The sequence below is a fragment of the Psammomys obesus genome, unplaced genomic scaffold, assembly GCF_907164565.1.
Source record: "Psammomys obesus unplaced genomic scaffold, mPsaObe1.curated_primary_1811, whole genome shotgun sequence".
Classification (NCBI taxonomy): Eukaryota; Metazoa; Chordata; class Mammalia; order Rodentia; family Muridae; genus Psammomys; species Psammomys obesus.
Genome location: NW_026590412.1, coordinates 1,033,551 through 1,050,628, shown reverse-complemented (window position 1 = coordinate 1,050,628; position 17,078 = coordinate 1,033,551). Strand labels below are relative to the sequence as shown.

Sequence of the window (17,078 nt, the reverse complement as noted above, 5' to 3'; positions counted from 1 at the left end):
CTCTATCTTTTCCATGAAGTATCACATTGGTCCACTATAGTGATGGCATTGTGCTCATTGGATCATGTGAGCAAGAGGTAACAAATAGTTTGGATCAATAGTAATATCTATGCATATCAGAAGATGAAAATAAATCCAACCAAAATCAAGAGACTTTTATCTCAGTGAAGTTTTAGGAGTATAATGGTGTGGGTCAGGCACAAGTATTCTTTCATAGGTGAAAGGTGAGTTATTGCACTTGGCCCCTCAGACCACCAAGAAAGAAGTACAGCATTTTGGAAGCCTGCTTGACATCTGAAAACATCACTTTCTTCTCTTGGCTATGCTGCTCTGGCTTATATTCCAAGTGACTTGACAAGTTGCTAGCTTAGTGTGAGTCCTGGAACAGGGAAAGACTCTTCAGCAGATCCAGTCTGTTATTCAAGCTGCTCTACCACTATCTAAACTATATGACCAAGCAGACCCAATGGCTCTTGAGGTGTCAGTGGCAGATGGTGATACCATCTGGAGCCTAATTCCTAAACTGTTTTTCAAGACAGGGTTTCTCTGTATAGTCTTAACTGTCCTGGACTTGTTTTATAGACCAGGGTGGCCTCAAACCCTGAGACCGATCTGCCTCTGTGTCCTGGGATATTGGGATTACAAGCATGCACCACCATGCCTGGCAACTATGGCTTTATAAAATGAACTGGGCAACGTTCCTTTCTATTTTGTGGAATAATTTGAAGAGTATTGACATTAGCTCTTCTTTGAAAGTGTGGTAGAATTCTGAGCTAAAACCATCTGGGCCTGGGATTTTTGATCGGGATAATTTTAATGACTGCTTCTGTTTTACTACCTGTTGTCTGATCTTGATTTACTTGGTAAGTGTTTTATTTTGGGAAAAGTATCTGTTTCTTTGATAGTTTAAAATTTGTTGAAGTACATGCTTTTAAAGTACATTCTCCTCCTGAGTCTCTGGATTTCCTTGTCCCTTGTTATATCCTCTTGATTGTTTTATTGATTCATTGTATTATTCTCTTTGTTTCAATGTTGTTAATTTCAGCCCTGAGTTTGGTTATTTCTTGCCTTCCACTATTCTTGTTTCTTTTTGTTCTAGAGCTTTCAGATGTCCTGTTATGTTACTAGTATGAGATCACTCCCGTTTCTTTTTTTTTTTTCTTTTCTTTTTTTTTTTAATGTAGCACATAGTGCTATAATGCTTCATCTTAGTACCATTTTCATTGGGTCCCATAAGTTTGGGTGTGCTGTGTTTTAATTTTTATTGAGTTCTAAGAAGTCTTATTTCTTTCTTTATTTCTGTTCTGACCAATTTTTCGTTTAGTAGAGAGCTGTTCAGTTTCCATAACTTTGTAAGCTTTCTGCTGTTTCTGTTATTGTTGATATCTAGATTTAATTTGTGGTGGTATGACAGGATGCAGGAAATTATTTCAGTTTTCTTGTGTCTGTTCAGATTGTTTTGAGTCTGAGTATGTCTTCAATTTGGGTAAAAGTTTCCAGAGGTGCTAAGAAGAAGGTATATGTCTGTGTGTGTGTTGGTGGGTAGGTGTGGGTGTGAAATGTTTTGTAAATATCTGTTAGGTTTATTTGGTTTATAACATCTAAAAACTCCAGGGAGAGGGGGAGGGAAAAGGAAAGGAAGAGAGAGAAGGAAAGGAGGCAGTAATAGAGAGACAGGTTGTAGAGAGAGAGAACTCAGATGAAGACAGAAGGAGCCAGAAAATGAGAAGGAGCCAGAAGATTAGAGCAGATTGCTGGAGTTAGTTTGAGGCCAAGCAGAGCAATTCAGAAGCCAAGAGAAAAAGCCAGATTGAATGAGTCAGCTGGGAGAGGAGTTGGAGCTAGAACAGCTGAGTTGAACCAGCTAGCCAGAGCTCAGAAAGAACAAGAAAGAGTGAGCTTATTCAGTAGTAAATCTCAAAAGCTGAAAACATTCTAGGCCTAGGTTAGATTGTACGGAGACCATAAGCTTCCAGGATTGGGCCTAGGTTAGCAGAAGAAGCAAATACACTTCTCAAACAACAACTGGAACAGATGAATAAAAGTTACTTTTACAGAAAGGTGCTATACACAATACTGGATGAGAAAAGTAATATTCAATCTCACCCAGATATGAACTATGTAAACTACAATAATGACCAGCTTAAAAGTTATGTCTACTGTTGCAATTTTGGCACAAATGTTATGAAAGTAACCAACCACTTTTTAAACTGGATTTCATGCCCACTCCATAAGATTGAACCTGATACTGTCAATGAGACCACAAACCAGAGAGCACATAAATCATGAGCCCTAAAAGAAAAATTAATATAGCAATAAAAAGATTCCTAATGACACATAGCTATATGAATAAAATAGTGCATCACCCAACCCTCATGAAAGAAATTTCTTCCTGCAGTATCTAACAAGTAATTAACAAGGAAACCTATGACTTGTCAACATGAAGAGTGTTAGATACTTTGGACTTCTCAGTTCTCACTTAGGATGTCTATATCATACCTCTCCCCTCAAGACTCAGGTATTTACATGAAATAGAAGGCAGAAAGATTGTAAGAGCCAGAAGTAGTGGATGACTTCAAAGAAACAGAATTTTTCAAATACAACAGGCACATACACATATGAGCTCCAAGGGATTGTGATGAAATTCACAAGATCTGCACCAGCTCAAACTAGACAAAATCTTAATAAGAAGGAGCTGAAAGCCCTACCCCTAGCCAAGGAAATACAATTGATAGCTCCAGAGTGAGTAAAAAAAATCAGTTTTCTTCGATGGGACGAAACTGGCTATGTCAACTTCTCTCCAGAGCAGGCCTCACACACAGGAATAGTTACCTTACATTAACTGGATTCTATAATTTTTTATGTTTTTGCTTTGTTTTGGCTTGGAACAGTGGGAGAGAATGTAAAGGTAGTTGGGAACAGAGGTGGGGAAGAATATAGGAGAAGTTGGAGGAAAAGAATGTGATCAAAATATATTGTTTGAAGCTCTAAAAAAACATATAAAATACTTTTAAAATCAGGTTTTTGAAAGAGATGTTTATTTATATTTTCAGTGTAACTTTTATCACAGAATATTACAACTTAAAGATCTTATACCGATTTTACAATTTGAGTTGTCACAAGAGTTCATATTTTCATCAAAAAATTATTGATCAAATTACAGATACATGGTTACTCTCAAAATAGCTAAAAAGAAATAGATGGAGCCAACCAGATGCGGATGGGGATGGTCCCATGAGAACCAGAAAAGATGAATTTCCTGTTCTGTCACTGACTTAGTCATCTGCTTTACATTACATGGAGCTCTGTATAGAAAGAGAAAGCTCAGTGGGTGTACTGAATCAGGACTAGTCAATTAAGCCCCATCTTCATCTTGGTTTTATTCATGATGTAAATTAAAGAGTCCAATGTTCTTAGACACCACCTTTCTGAAGTGCACAGCAGAACTCCTTGAGGGAAAGTCACGCTCCTGTCATGATTGCATCCTATGACAAAACCTTTAGAACAATGGGTTTTCCTGGTTGAACAAGTGCTTTTCTGCTTAATTTCAGAGGTATCTGCAACAGTGGAAGAAAAATATTGAGAGGCAATGAGTTAGCCAAAACAACTTGAGAAGAAAAGTAGAAAAGTAAAACAAACAAACAAATCATTCAGCATAATAATGCGTTGCAGAAACATAAACACTACATTTATCATCATATATTTTGACCACCTATACTCCAAACTGTGTCAATTGGATGTTGAGAGTATGCATCCAAACATGCACTGGGTAAAATGTTAATTGATATTCATTCAGGGTCTGAGACAAGTCATGTTCGTTTGTATTATTTCTGTTTTTTGCTGATTTAGAGTAAAACAGGTAAGCTTAACACTTTTAACCCAATTTTTAGTTACTATGTCATACTATTGTTTTAAGTATTGAAAAGTTATTTTTGGTTTGTTGAAACTTACAAGTTAATCCTAAGAGGATACACTTCAAGTCTACAAATGGTCCTCAAATCTTAGGTAATATGTCAGCACTTACAGTTGAACCACTAAGAGCACATCTTCAGGAGACACATACTTTGCTGGCTTTTCTAGCATCTATTCTTGGTTTCAAAGGATAGAATGAATGGAAGGTGAGGAAAGCCTCAAACACAGTAATTTTCTGGTCACAGGAAAAGGAACACAAAGTTGTCACGGAGATAGAGAAGTGTCAAGTTAAAGATCACTGGAGCTTGACAGAGCATTTTCCCTTTGCCAGGTGTGCCATGGGCTTTCAAAACTAGAACACTGTTTTGTTTGTATAAATCCCTGTTCATGATTTAAATCCTTTAGTGACAAAGTACTAAAATGAGTGAAGTTGTGTGTATAGGTAAAGCTATACAACTGCCTTAAGCCACAAATCAAAGAATAAACACATCTATCCCTCTATTTGTTCAGAAGTAAAACTAATTGATAAAAAGAGTCACATTCCAAATAAACAGGTCCTGTAAATTTTAGCTGTCCCTTCACATGAAACAAGAACAAGTTGTTCAGGAAAATATAAACACTTTCTCTAAATGCCTTATCTTACACAACTAAAACTTCAAGGAGTATACATGAGTCTTCCATAGAGGCAAACAAAAAAGATGTGCATATATATATATATATATATATATATATATATATATGATATCTTTTTATTTTAACTAATGTTTTTTATGAAAAAAGATTATAAATGTAAGCCATATTTTAAAACATTTTAAAAAATCGTTCAATGCACAAACTCTCCTCAAAGCACAAATTGGAGTTGGTGGAAGGAATAAGATGAGGTGATATATAAAAGAGATAGGATATTCTTCAATACAGACAAGATAAACATAACTAAACTGGATGTTTTAATGACAAAGTATTGTCATGGGTGATGAAAACAACCTGCAGAAGCCAAAAGTAGAACATAAAATAAATGAGGACAGAAATCTAAGAGGAAGATTCATTTGGGGTGTGAATAAGTATGAGAGCAGAATAAGGGGAAAAATACACTGTTTCTGGAAACATGGCAACTACTTGTCTTCTGGAGCAGAGCTCCTGAGAAATGATGCAGAACCATCAAAATGTCTTCCATAAGGATGGACATAACCATCCTTATAGAGGATAGTTCATCATAACCAGCAACTTTTTAAAGGTTTATATTTTATGTGTAGGAGAGTTTACTTGTACATTTGCATGTATACCACATGTGTGCACTCTCAAAAGATGCAGAGGAGGATATCAGAACCTCTGGTGCTGGGGTGACAATTGGTTGTGGGCTACCACATGGGTGCTGAAAACTGACCTCAGGTCCTTTGCAAGAATAGTAAGTGCTCTTTAACAGTGAGCCATCTCATTAGCCCCAGGAATTGTATTTTGACATATTGCTTTTCAACTTGGCATCACAGTTTCCAAAGTCAATGTCTGGGTAAATTGTTTTCAGAATGATTTCAGAAATGACCAGGCATCATGAGTTTCTGTTTTTATTTTTGAGACTAGGTGTCACATAGCCCATGCTGGCTTCAATTGTACTAAATGACCAAGGATTATTTGAATTTCTGATCCTCTAGGCTCTAGTGCAGAGATTATAGGTATGCAACACCACAGCTAGTTCATGTAGTTCTGGGGATGGAAACCCAAGTTTTGTGAATCACAGGTGAGCATTTTGCCAACTGAGAAACATCCAGACTCAATATATGAGTTTTAAAGCTCTTCATTGATTCTAATGAATAGGCAGTGGTTGAGAAGACTGTGAGAACAGGGCTTCTGTGAGTTCTTCAAGAAGAGTTAACCACTCAACAAACACTGAAAATATGACCATTGCACCTCCTGGTGGCACATAACATACCCGATTTCCAATAGACATGATTAAAACTTCAAATAAAATGCATATAATTCTGTCACATTGGCCTGCAGTGACTCTTCATAATGCTATAGTTGTATTCTATACAGACATAGAACAAAAGGTACCTTAACTAATTCCTGGATAGAAATAGCTCTGTTAGCCAGAAAAAAATTATTAAACCTCAAACAAGCATATCCACACAACCTCAGTTGGAAAATTGCCTCCTGTAAGACTTCGTTCATAGAGATAATTTTCTCTCTCACCTGTGTTTCGTTACCAGGCTGGAAGGAGAAGTTCTGCAGGTCTTTGGTGAGAGCAAGTTTCATATTCATGAGAGCAAACCTCATGTCAATACAGTTTCTGGGTCCATATCCAAAGGCCAGGTATAGATAAGAATCAAGGATGCCCTTGTTCTCCATTTTTTTTTGTTTTGTTTGCTTGTTTGTTTTGTTTGTTTTTTCCCTAGACTGTTACTCGTTCTTTTTTAATTTTAATTTTATTAATTACAGTTTATTCACTTTGTATCCCAGCTGTAGCCCTATCCCCCATCTCCTCCCAATTCCACCCTCTTCTTCTATGCCCCCCCATGCAATGATAGGGGAAGTCCTCCTCCTCTTCCATCTGACCCTAGTCTATCAGGTCTCATCAGGACTTGCTTCTTTGTCTTCCTCTGTGGACTGGTAAGGCTGCTCTCCCCTCAGGTGGAGGTGATCAAAGAGCCAGCCCATGAGTTCATGTTGTGCTTGTTCTCCTTGGTGAACCTGGAGACACAACAGTAGGTGACAAGTTAACAAAGAATAAAATCATAAGAGCTACATATGTGAAATTGCTTTTTGACATCTATGCAGCAACATACAGATAGTTCGGGATAGGTTCATTGAAGTTCTTCTTGCAGGTATTTGGCTCTAAGAATTGTACACTAAAGGTCCTTTCCATTTTCCTTGCCTTATAAAGGTCCCCATATGGTTGAGATGAGACGAATACTATTTGAAAGAAATGCATCATTATGTGTCCACTAGTGTAATTGTGGTGATACAGGGTAGATGGAAGAACCATTTTCTGATTAGAGTGGCTGTCCAATTCTGAGAGGAAATTATTGCCTTGTATTATAAATATGATCAAAGTCCAATGGCAAGTGAAGTCACAGGTACTAGATGAGAGCATACTACTTTGTTTTGCTAAGCAGACATGGTATCAAACTGTCATCTAAATATTTATGCTTAGATACAAAAAATAAGATTGATCTCAACCATGGTCAGAAGAGCTTCAGTATGCAGTGGGAGACAGTTAACATAGAAACTCATGGTCAAAGTGTTGAGAATAAGTGATGGTGGAGTGTTCAACCTCCTCCAAGGCCTGAGGAACATCACAGAAAGGGGCCAGAAAGAACTTGAGAGCCATGACATACAATGAGTGCTGTGAAATACTATCTTCTGGACATGGCTTGCCATTGCACTCATAAACTCAGAGCAGCTGTGGTTACCTACACAAGACTAGACCTTTCAACATTCTATCATGGATGGGAAAGGGAGTTCATGAAATGCCACCTCCCTAAGAAGCTACTGCCAATTAACAGATGCTGGAGGAAGGAGTTTTTCTTCAATGGTGTAGCCACTAGTAAGTTGACCATTCTCCAGTAAACAACTCATACATATTCAAGCAACCATACTTATTCTTATGAGTCACAAGAAAACTAAAAGATGTAGCAGCTTTATTTGTAATAGCCAGAAGCTGGAAACAGCCCAGATGCCCCTCAACTGAAGAATGGATGCAGAAACTGTGGTACATCTACACAATGGAATATTACTCAGCAATGAAAAATAAGGAAATCATGAAATTTGCACGTAAATGGTGGGACCTGGAAAGGATCATCCTGAGTGGGCTGTCCCAGAAGCAGAAAGACACACACAGTATATACTCACTCATATAGACATATAAGATAAACCTACTAAAATCTGTACATCTAAAGAAACTAATCAAGAGAGAGGACCCTGACTAAAATGCTCAATCCCCACCCTGAAAGGCAAAGAGGATGGACACCAGAAGAAGAATAAAACAGGAAACAACCTAGGAACCTGCCACAGAGGGCCTCTGAAAGGCTCTCCCCTGAAGACTATCAAAGCAGATGCTGAGACTTATGGCCAACTGTTTGGCAGAGTGCATGGAATCTTATGTAAGAAGTGGGAAATAGTAAGAGCTGGAGGGGACGGGAACTCCACAAGGAGAGTAACAGAACCAGAAAATTTGAACACAGGGGTCTTTCCAGAGACTGATACTCCAACCAAGTACCATACATGGAGATAATCTAGAACCACTGCACAGATGTAGCCCATGGCAGTATAGTGTCCAAGTGGGTTCCATAATAATGGGAAGAGGGACTGCCTCTGACATAATCTGATTGGCCTGCTCTTTGATCACCTCCTCTTGAGGGGGGAGCAGCCTTACCAGGCCACAGAAGATGACAATGCAGCCACTCCTGATGAGATCTGATAGACTAAGATCAGAAGGAAGGAGAGAAGGACCTCCCTTATCAGTGGACTTGGGGAGGAGCATGCATGAAGAAGGATGAGGGAGGGTGGGATTAGGAGGGGAGGAGGGAGGGGCTTATGGGGGATACAAAGTGAATAAAGTGTAATTAATAAAAGTTAAAAAAATAAAAAAATAAAGCAGAAGGATTGCTGAGGATAAGCGGGGATTCAACATGAGAGGGAAAGAGAAGTGACAGGGTAATGTGAAGTGAAAATGACCAAAATACATAAAACATTCACGCAATTCTCAAAGAAAAAAAAAAGAAAATACATCTTTAAACACCAAAAATCTATTCAGGATAATGAGGTGTACCAACTGTGAAAAGCACACTTAGATTGAAGGAAAAGTGGGTTCCTGCCTCACAATTAAGTTAGTAATTTACTACAATAGAATGAGAAAAACATTCTGTGTTTAAGTTGTCATATTGTCTTCCCATCTCACTTTTCCTCTCCTCCCTTTCTTCCCACTCTGTGCCATTCTCATCACAGAATGCAAATGAATGAAAATCATACTTAGACCATCTTCCTCTAAGAGACACCAAAGCATATACAGGCCAATATAGTTCTGAGTGGGTTCCCACTCCTAAGATTTTGGTAACTTTCAGGGAGGAATTCCTCGGGTGCTGTCCAGTGCTGTGAGTCATGGTGAAGAACATTAGATGGTATCATCACTAATGACCTTTTAGGAATAAACACACCATCAATTTCAACATCTGATTTACAGACCATCTCAATTCTATTAGCAATTGGGTATAATCTGAGGGTTTCATTCAACACCATGTCCAGGTACTCCATCTCCATCACAATATCATAGCTGCAAAGTGCCTGAGAAGAAAAAGATTTGTGCTGAGATTTTAGATTAACTTTCAGCTCAGTCTACATTATACTGGTGAATTCTCCGCAGCTCCAGAGTGAAGCTCAGCATCTCAGAGGACCTTCGTTAGCACTCACAACACATTTTAAATGGTTTTTAAAGTTGCTTTATTTTATGTGTGTAGATGTTTTGCCTAAATATATGTATGTGCACCACACAAGTATAGTGTCCACAAAAGCCAAAACAGGGCATCAGATCTTCTGTGACGAGGGTTAAACACAGTTGACAGATGCCATTTGGTTGCTGGGACTCAAATATGGATGGAACCTCCAGAAGAGCAGCCGGTGCTCTTAACCATTGTGCCATCTTGCCAGCCCCTCACATAGTAGTGGTTTGTATAACTATCACTTGGAGGTGGAAAGATGTCTCAAGTAATGAAGTGTCTACTACACAAGCCTGAGGACCTGGGTTCAGATACACATAATTTTTCAATCCAGAAACAGTAGTACACATCTGTAATCCAAGTAGTTGGGAAACAGAGACAGAGCATGCCTGGTGCTCATTGGCCAGAAAACATAGCCAAATTGGTAAGCTGCAGGTTTAGCGAGAGAGCCTGTCTTGAAAAACATGTTGGAGAATAAATCTACAAAAATATCCCCTGTAGGTCTGTGACACACACACACACACACACCATTGCAAGTGATGAGAAGCTGTCTTTGTTGAGTCTTCTCCTTTTCCCTCCTATTCAAAGCACTAGCCAGTCACCTTATTGGGCAGAGCTGCATCGACCTCCTCCTGCAGTTTCTTTTGGATATCAGGGTGAGTGATCAGTGAATGCAGGACAAAGGAAAATATGGTACTGATGGTGTCATAGCTGGCAAAAATAAAGATAATTGAGTGGGCTATGATCTCCATTTCAGACAGGGCTAGAAGTAAAGTATTTCAGTTAAGTCAGGTCAGGGTGGACCGTCACAGATGAGATGAAGAGAAAACCAAATGAGGCTCCCAAGGTTTGTGCTATGTTCCTCCTCATCATCAGTGGGCAACTTCAACACATGGAATTTCTTCTTTTTAAGATTTACTTTTATTTTATTTATGTGTATCTCTCTGTGTGTGTAGGTATAGAGATGCCCCATGTGTCTGGAGGTGTGCCCTTGGAGGCCAGAAAAGGACATCTGATCCCCTAAAGAAGGAGTTATAGAAGGTTGTGAGCTGTCAGAAGTAGCTGCTGGGAACTGAACTCCAGTCCTCTGCTTAAGATTTTTCTTACTTTATTTTATGTGTGTACACACATGTGTGTACAAGTACTTATGGAGCCCAGAAGATGGCACTGGAGGCCATAGATCTAGACTTACAGGCCATGAATTCTCTGATTCTGTTGTTGATAAATTATTTCTCCCAAATAGTATAAGTCCTTGCGACTACACTGAGACTGGACTATAAGCCCACAATCATTGACTATTTTTGAAATTAATACCTATTTGAGCAATAAAAAATGAGAAAGGGGGGCTGAAGATATGTAGATGGAGTACCCTGGATTTAATCCCCATCACATACCTTTAATTTCAGAAGTTAAAGGTCATTCATTCTTAAGCACATAATGAATATGAGGCCAACCTCACATTCAAACAGCGCTCCATAAAACATTGTCAAACAAGGCTACATAAAACTCTGTTTCAAAAGGAAGAGGAGGTACAAAATTATTTAAAGTTAGTTGATCACATGAAAGGATTTGAAGTGGATAAACTGGAAAGAATTTATACAAAAAATAAATGATGACTTTAAAAAGTACATTTTTGGACATAGAAGATCATGCTGTTATATATAAGCAAGTGTATGCACTGGAAATAAGCAAACAAGTAAAACTGCAAGACTCAATTTACATTAGCTACTGAGGCACATGGAGAATTAAGTCTGGAATTTGAATGCCATAATTTGGCAACCATGATAATAATGATAGTTTTAAATTTAAAAATAAACATAGATGGAAAATTAGAGAGATGGCTCAATGGATAAGAGCATTGTGCAAACTTGAGGACCTGAGTTTGAATCCTCTGCCCATGTGAAAAACAAGATGTGGCAACACACCCTTGTCATCCCAATGCTGTGTATCATTGGGACCTGCTGGCTGCCAGCCTATCTCCAGGTTTAATAAGAGGAAATAAGGCAAAGAGAGATTAAGCAAGACATTTAGTGCCTACTCTGTTATCTGTACACACACCTAAGGGTTTGTACCTGTGCACATACTCATGAACACACATGCATATACCACACAAAGAAGATAAATATATATGTAATTTTTAAGTGTGTAAAAGAATGTACAGTGTGTTTGTACAGAGAGGCTTTCCTCAGAAGCTACTTATTCATCAGGCAAAGAAAAAGTAAATCTCTATCACAGAGTAAGGTACAGAACATATGCACACCAGGGGCTCTCAGAATGTATCAGCACCATTTGGGTACATGCCTACTGTCTGGATGTTTAGACTCAGATGTCTAGGCAGAGTTACAAGTCAGTGTTCTGGAAAATATAGAAACAGCACCTGTGCTCACCTTGGTAACACAGAGACTGCTGTAGTCTTCCATTGTGACTACCTTTCATGTTTGGAACAAAGTTATGCCCATGTACTTCCAGAAAATTCCATGAAGATAATAGCCATGTCTGCCTTTCAGCAACTTGACAGAGGTATTCCTCTACCTAGAATCCCTCCTTGTGTATTTTCTGAGTGGCCTGCCCATCCCCTGACAGCTTCCCTGTTCCTAGACCAGGGACTCCTTGGTTACCTTTATGAGCCTTTTTGTCTTTGGCATTCTTATGAATATTCATCATCAGCTGAAGAAAATCCACTCAATGCTGAAAGCAGAAAGAGACATTGCAATCATAGATCAGTGATAAAGCCAGAGATGGATCAGGAGTTCAGATGCTTAATTCTCTCCTTTATGAAAATGTGGCTCCCTTACATTCACAAGCATGGGTAAGGTCACTTGAGTCATCAAAGACCAAAAGAACAAATGGCCAAACCAGGAAGCAATCCAGCTACCATATCAACTATTTTTACAATAAATTTCAATAGATGTAATTTTAAATAGTCACTTTTATTCTTTGCAAATGCTTGAAGGACATGAAAATAATATTTCTCCCTTTTTAATAATTTTTATTTTTTTTTTGAGAATTTCATACATATACACAATGAGATATGGTCATATCCACCCCATACTTTCTTCCATCCAATTTCTTCTATATCCTCTGTAACAGTTCTTCCTCCAAACTTTATCACCTCTTTTTAATAACCCACTGAGTACAGCTAGTGCTGCCCATATGTGCAGGGTTGTGGGGACATCCACTGCTACATGGGAATCAGTGCGCACACCCTCCATCCACATCTATTAACTGTCAGTAGTTCCTCAGTAAGGGGTAGAAGTTAAAGGGTTACCCTCTAATATATGTTAGATTTGTGTGCAATTCTTGTTCTGTGCCTAATTTTTTTTTTAAAATTTCAGTTCTTATGCATGGCACTCTAGTTTTCACTCTAAATGCTAAGGATGAATTCCTGGCTTATTCTCAATCAAAATATTAAATCTCCAACTTCTCCTGCCCCAGAAAATATAAATATTCTCTGTTTCTCTCTAAATCTAACCTTCTCTATTTACCTTTAATGATAGATGAGGAGCAGCACACAGCTCACATGTTTACAGCGCAACAACATATTGTCAAACCGTGGACCTCTCATGAGATCATCACTTTTTACCTTCTGGTTAGAATTCATTTTTTTTCCACAATTTTTTTGAAAAATGCTAAGGAATCCTTTGGGAACATGGCAATATTTAACATCTCATGTATTGTATTGAGGAATGGAAAGAGTACTAGAAACAAAAAAATAAGTTTTAATGGACATACAAGTTTCATTTAGAGAAATCATGAAGCAATCCAAATTGGCCAGTGTCTTGGTCAGAAGCTGTTCTCTCCTTGATCTTGTTGGGTCACAGCCACACTACTTTTGCACGTTGGAGTAGCCGAAGCTGCAAATCTGACTCTTGGATTGAACTCTGTTCCTGTAATTCTTGTGGATCCAGACAGATAGGGACTTTTGAAATAGCTCAACAGATAAAGGGTTCTGCAAACAAGTGTGACAACCTGAGCTTAATCCCTGGATCCCACACTGTGGAAGGACAGAATCAACTACTGTATGTTGCCTCTGATCTCCACATTTGACACAAACACCAAGGTGCACATGCACAGATACACACACATGCACACATAAGGACAGCCGAGGCTACACAGAGAAACCCTGTCTCAAGAAAAGCTCAAAGACGGGTGAATCCAACTTAGAAAGAAAGGCAAATCACACAATCTCCCTCATTTTCCAGTTCTAGCCTATAATGGATAAATGTAAATATGTAAACAGGTATAAGTATAGATATCATGTAATGCTTAAAGGGAGACCAAGCAGATAATATTAAGTGGTTAGGAAGGATGGAATGTAGGCAAAAGGACACATGAGCTATGTATGGAAATGTAATTGACAGGGAAAAGCATTAAAGCCCTAAATGAAGCACCACTGTTATTTGTAATTAGAATATATAGATATATAGATATAGATACAGATATAGATACAAATACAGATATAGATACCATACTACAGGGACTGGAGATATGGTGCTGCAGTTAGCACTGTCTGTTTTTGCAGAGAACCCAGTTTCATTCCCAGCAGCCACATGGCTGCTCTCTAAGGATAAGGAGATGGGTGAATGGGGAGAAAGGTTGTGCAAGAAGAGGAAGACTGGAATGAGAGGTGGGGGCTCTACAGCACTCTTTTGAAGCAGGGTCTCTCATTGAATCTAGAATGCTCTGGTTTGGTTGGAGTAGCTAGCAAGGAAGCCCCTAGAGTCTACCTGTTCTTACACACAGCTCTGGAGTCACATGCATGCTGCTATGCCTGGCTTTTATGTGGATACTGAGGATCCAAACTCAGGCCCTTTTCCCATTGATGGAGCCATCACTCTAGGCCCGGAACACTTAAAAGATTTGATGTTTGGGTTTTTTAAAGATATATTTTAGTATTTTATGTATACATGTATATATGTATATGTGAGTGAATGAGTGTATGTACATGTATGCAGTGAATTCAGAGGACAGAGAAAGAAGTTGGATCTCCTAAAGCTGGCATTACAGCTGGTTGTGAGCTGCTGGATGTGTAGACAACCAACTTCCCATCCTCTTTCAGAGCTTTCAGCCACTAAGACATCTCTTCAGCCTCTGACTGGTTTTGATTCAGGGGTTGTTTGTTTTTGTTTAGAAATATACAGTGATAAAGGGGGAAAATAACCTAATAGGAATTTTTTTTCTATCTTCCATATTTATGTTTTATACTAATGTGGAGTCCTGCAACACAACCTTTAATTCAGTACTCAGTACAACAAGAAGAGAAACAGCTTGACTTGGTGAAGAGCAGCTGCAAACAAGGTCTTCAGCTAACTTTACCAAATTACCAGAGGCTGAAAAAGAGACAGTGAGAGGCTTCAGTAGGTAAAGGTGATTGCTGCCAAGCCCAACAACCTGAGTTTGATACCCAGGACCCACAGGGTGGAAGGAGAGAACCAACAGACTTCCCCAGATAGAGCAGGTAGATAGCCATGGTTTAAGAGAGAGGCGGGGACATTGAAGTAAGTAGTATTCTGCACACAAAATTAACATGAATAAAGCCTTAGATTTGAGATCAAATATCAAAAGCAAATCCACATAGATATGATAGGTAAATAGTCATCAGACTTGACACCTGACAGCATAATCCATGAGAAAGAAGATGGATACAAAAGGTGAAGGGAAGACAAGCTGTAAACAATAGTTAATGGGCTAGCAAGAGGGAACTGCATGGTCAAGTTGCTGCTCTGTACTCTGCGTGTTTGACACCACACAAATCAACACCATACAGACATAAATAAGGACTCATGAAACAGGAAATGTAAATTACTCTAGATGACAAGTGTCCATCTACAACTAGATTACAACAGTATCATATATTTAGACTTTATTAAAGCCATTCCTATTAGCAAAATTAATACCTAGACCCTGCTTGTACATTATTATAGAAGCCACTGTGAGTCTACACTTATTTCATTTTTAATTGAGTAAGTAAAATCTAAAGGTTTACAATATGAAAAGGGACTTTGCAGCCAGCCCTGAAGATACCTGATAAAACAGGGTCAGATGAAAGGGGAGGAGGTCCTCCCCTATCAGGGGACTTGGAAAGGGGCAGGGAGGAGACCAGGGAGGGAGTGTGGGGTTGGGGAGGGAATGAGGGAGCGGGATACAGCTGGGACACAGAGTTAACAAAATGTAACTAAAAAGAAAAATAAAATAAAAATAAAAAAATTAAAAAAAAAAAGAACAAAACAAAACAAAAAAAAAAAACAATATGAAAAGGGGAGGCTAGGACTCAACAGTTAAGAGTGCTTGCTGCTCTTCTGGATGACCCAGATTCAGTTCCCAGCATCCCTGTCAGGCAACTCAAAATTGTCTGCAATGCCAGGGGATCTTATACCCTCTTCTGGTCTCCACAGGAACCTACACACATGGCATTCACTCACATAGACACACATATATAACGGTACACATAAGGTAAGTCAAATGCTGATTTCTGTAACCCCCAAATCTGGTTGCAATCCTTGTTCTGAGAATCTCGTGTCTCAATGTTGTGTAAACACTACCCCCCCCAATTGTCCCCTGATATGCCAGTAAAACAGCTACAGCCAATGGCTGAGCAGGGGAGAAAATAGGGCCGGACTTCCTGCCAGCCAGTTAGAGGAGGAGATAGGGGATGCAGACATGGAGGAAGCTGAGTCATATCAGGAGAAGGAGCAGGAAGAGGAAAGCTACAAAGTGCAAGTATCTCTGGGATGTATACTGGAAGGAAGCCCATAGAATCTGAACTGAACCAGAAAGCAGTTTCTTAGTTCTGTTCATTAGGAGAACAACTGCAGTTTCTAAGGCAGGAGCTCACAGGTTCCTGGTTGAACCTCCTGCAGAACAGCAAGGCCTCCAGCAGAATACAGAAAAACAAAAACTGATACAAACCCCAGGGAGACAGTTCTTTAACAAGCCTTTGCTGAAAAAGAGAAAAAATTGACTCTTTAACACAAGCAACCTTCTCAAAGCCAGTCTTTCCTAGCCAAGGTGGGAAGCAGGCCAGAGGAGCAAACACTTGTGGACCCAATAACTTCCCAGAGTGGGAGTGGGGGTGGGGTCAGGATCCAGTGAGTGAGGCAGAAAAAAAGACCCTCTGTAAAAGCAGGATCCAAAGACACACTGGAAAGCCTCAAGCATCTGAACTGGTAAGGTCTAGAAGGGAAGCAGGGTCTAAGAAAGTAAAGTCCTTAGGGAGAGGTTTTGAAATTTAAAAAAAAAAAATATGTATTTTTCTATGTAGAAAGAAAGAGAAAACTCTTTCTCTTTGAGTTTGTTTCTCTTAGCATGCAAATAAATTTTCAATGATGATTTCAGTTTTGTATATTCTCTTTGGGAGAGATTAGAATAAGACAAACTTGGAGAAAGAAGAGACTGAGAAAATAGATGGTAAATTGAAGGCAATAGAAGAGAGGTTGGAGGGGTCTTTGAATCAAAACAGGGAACTGCTGAATTAGATCAACTTATAAATGGAAGACAGAATATGTGTTATGTTGGGGAAGAGAATATGCTCTTATCTCAACAGGAAACAAAAAACTATATATTCCATCTAAACTGATGTAAATCAGATGTGACAGGGGAAAAAAAACCCTTAACATCTTGGCTGAAAACAGAAGGAAAGAAATCAAGAAGACAGAACAGGACAGGTAACATGATTTGCTGATCCCTCCACATGGGAACAGCTCTGAGACTGACTGAAACATGCAAATGTCTCCAGCC

The 17,078-nt window shown here is 39.0% G+C and overlaps 1 pseudogene; it reads right to left on the bottom strand.

Annotated features, from left to right (window-relative positions):
• Positions 1-3,461: 3,461 nt before the first annotated feature.
• On the bottom strand, positions 3,462-14,811 carry LOC129676803 (cytochrome P450 3A11-like; annotated as a pseudogene).
• Between the last annotated feature and the right edge of the window lie 2,267 nt (positions 14,812-17,078).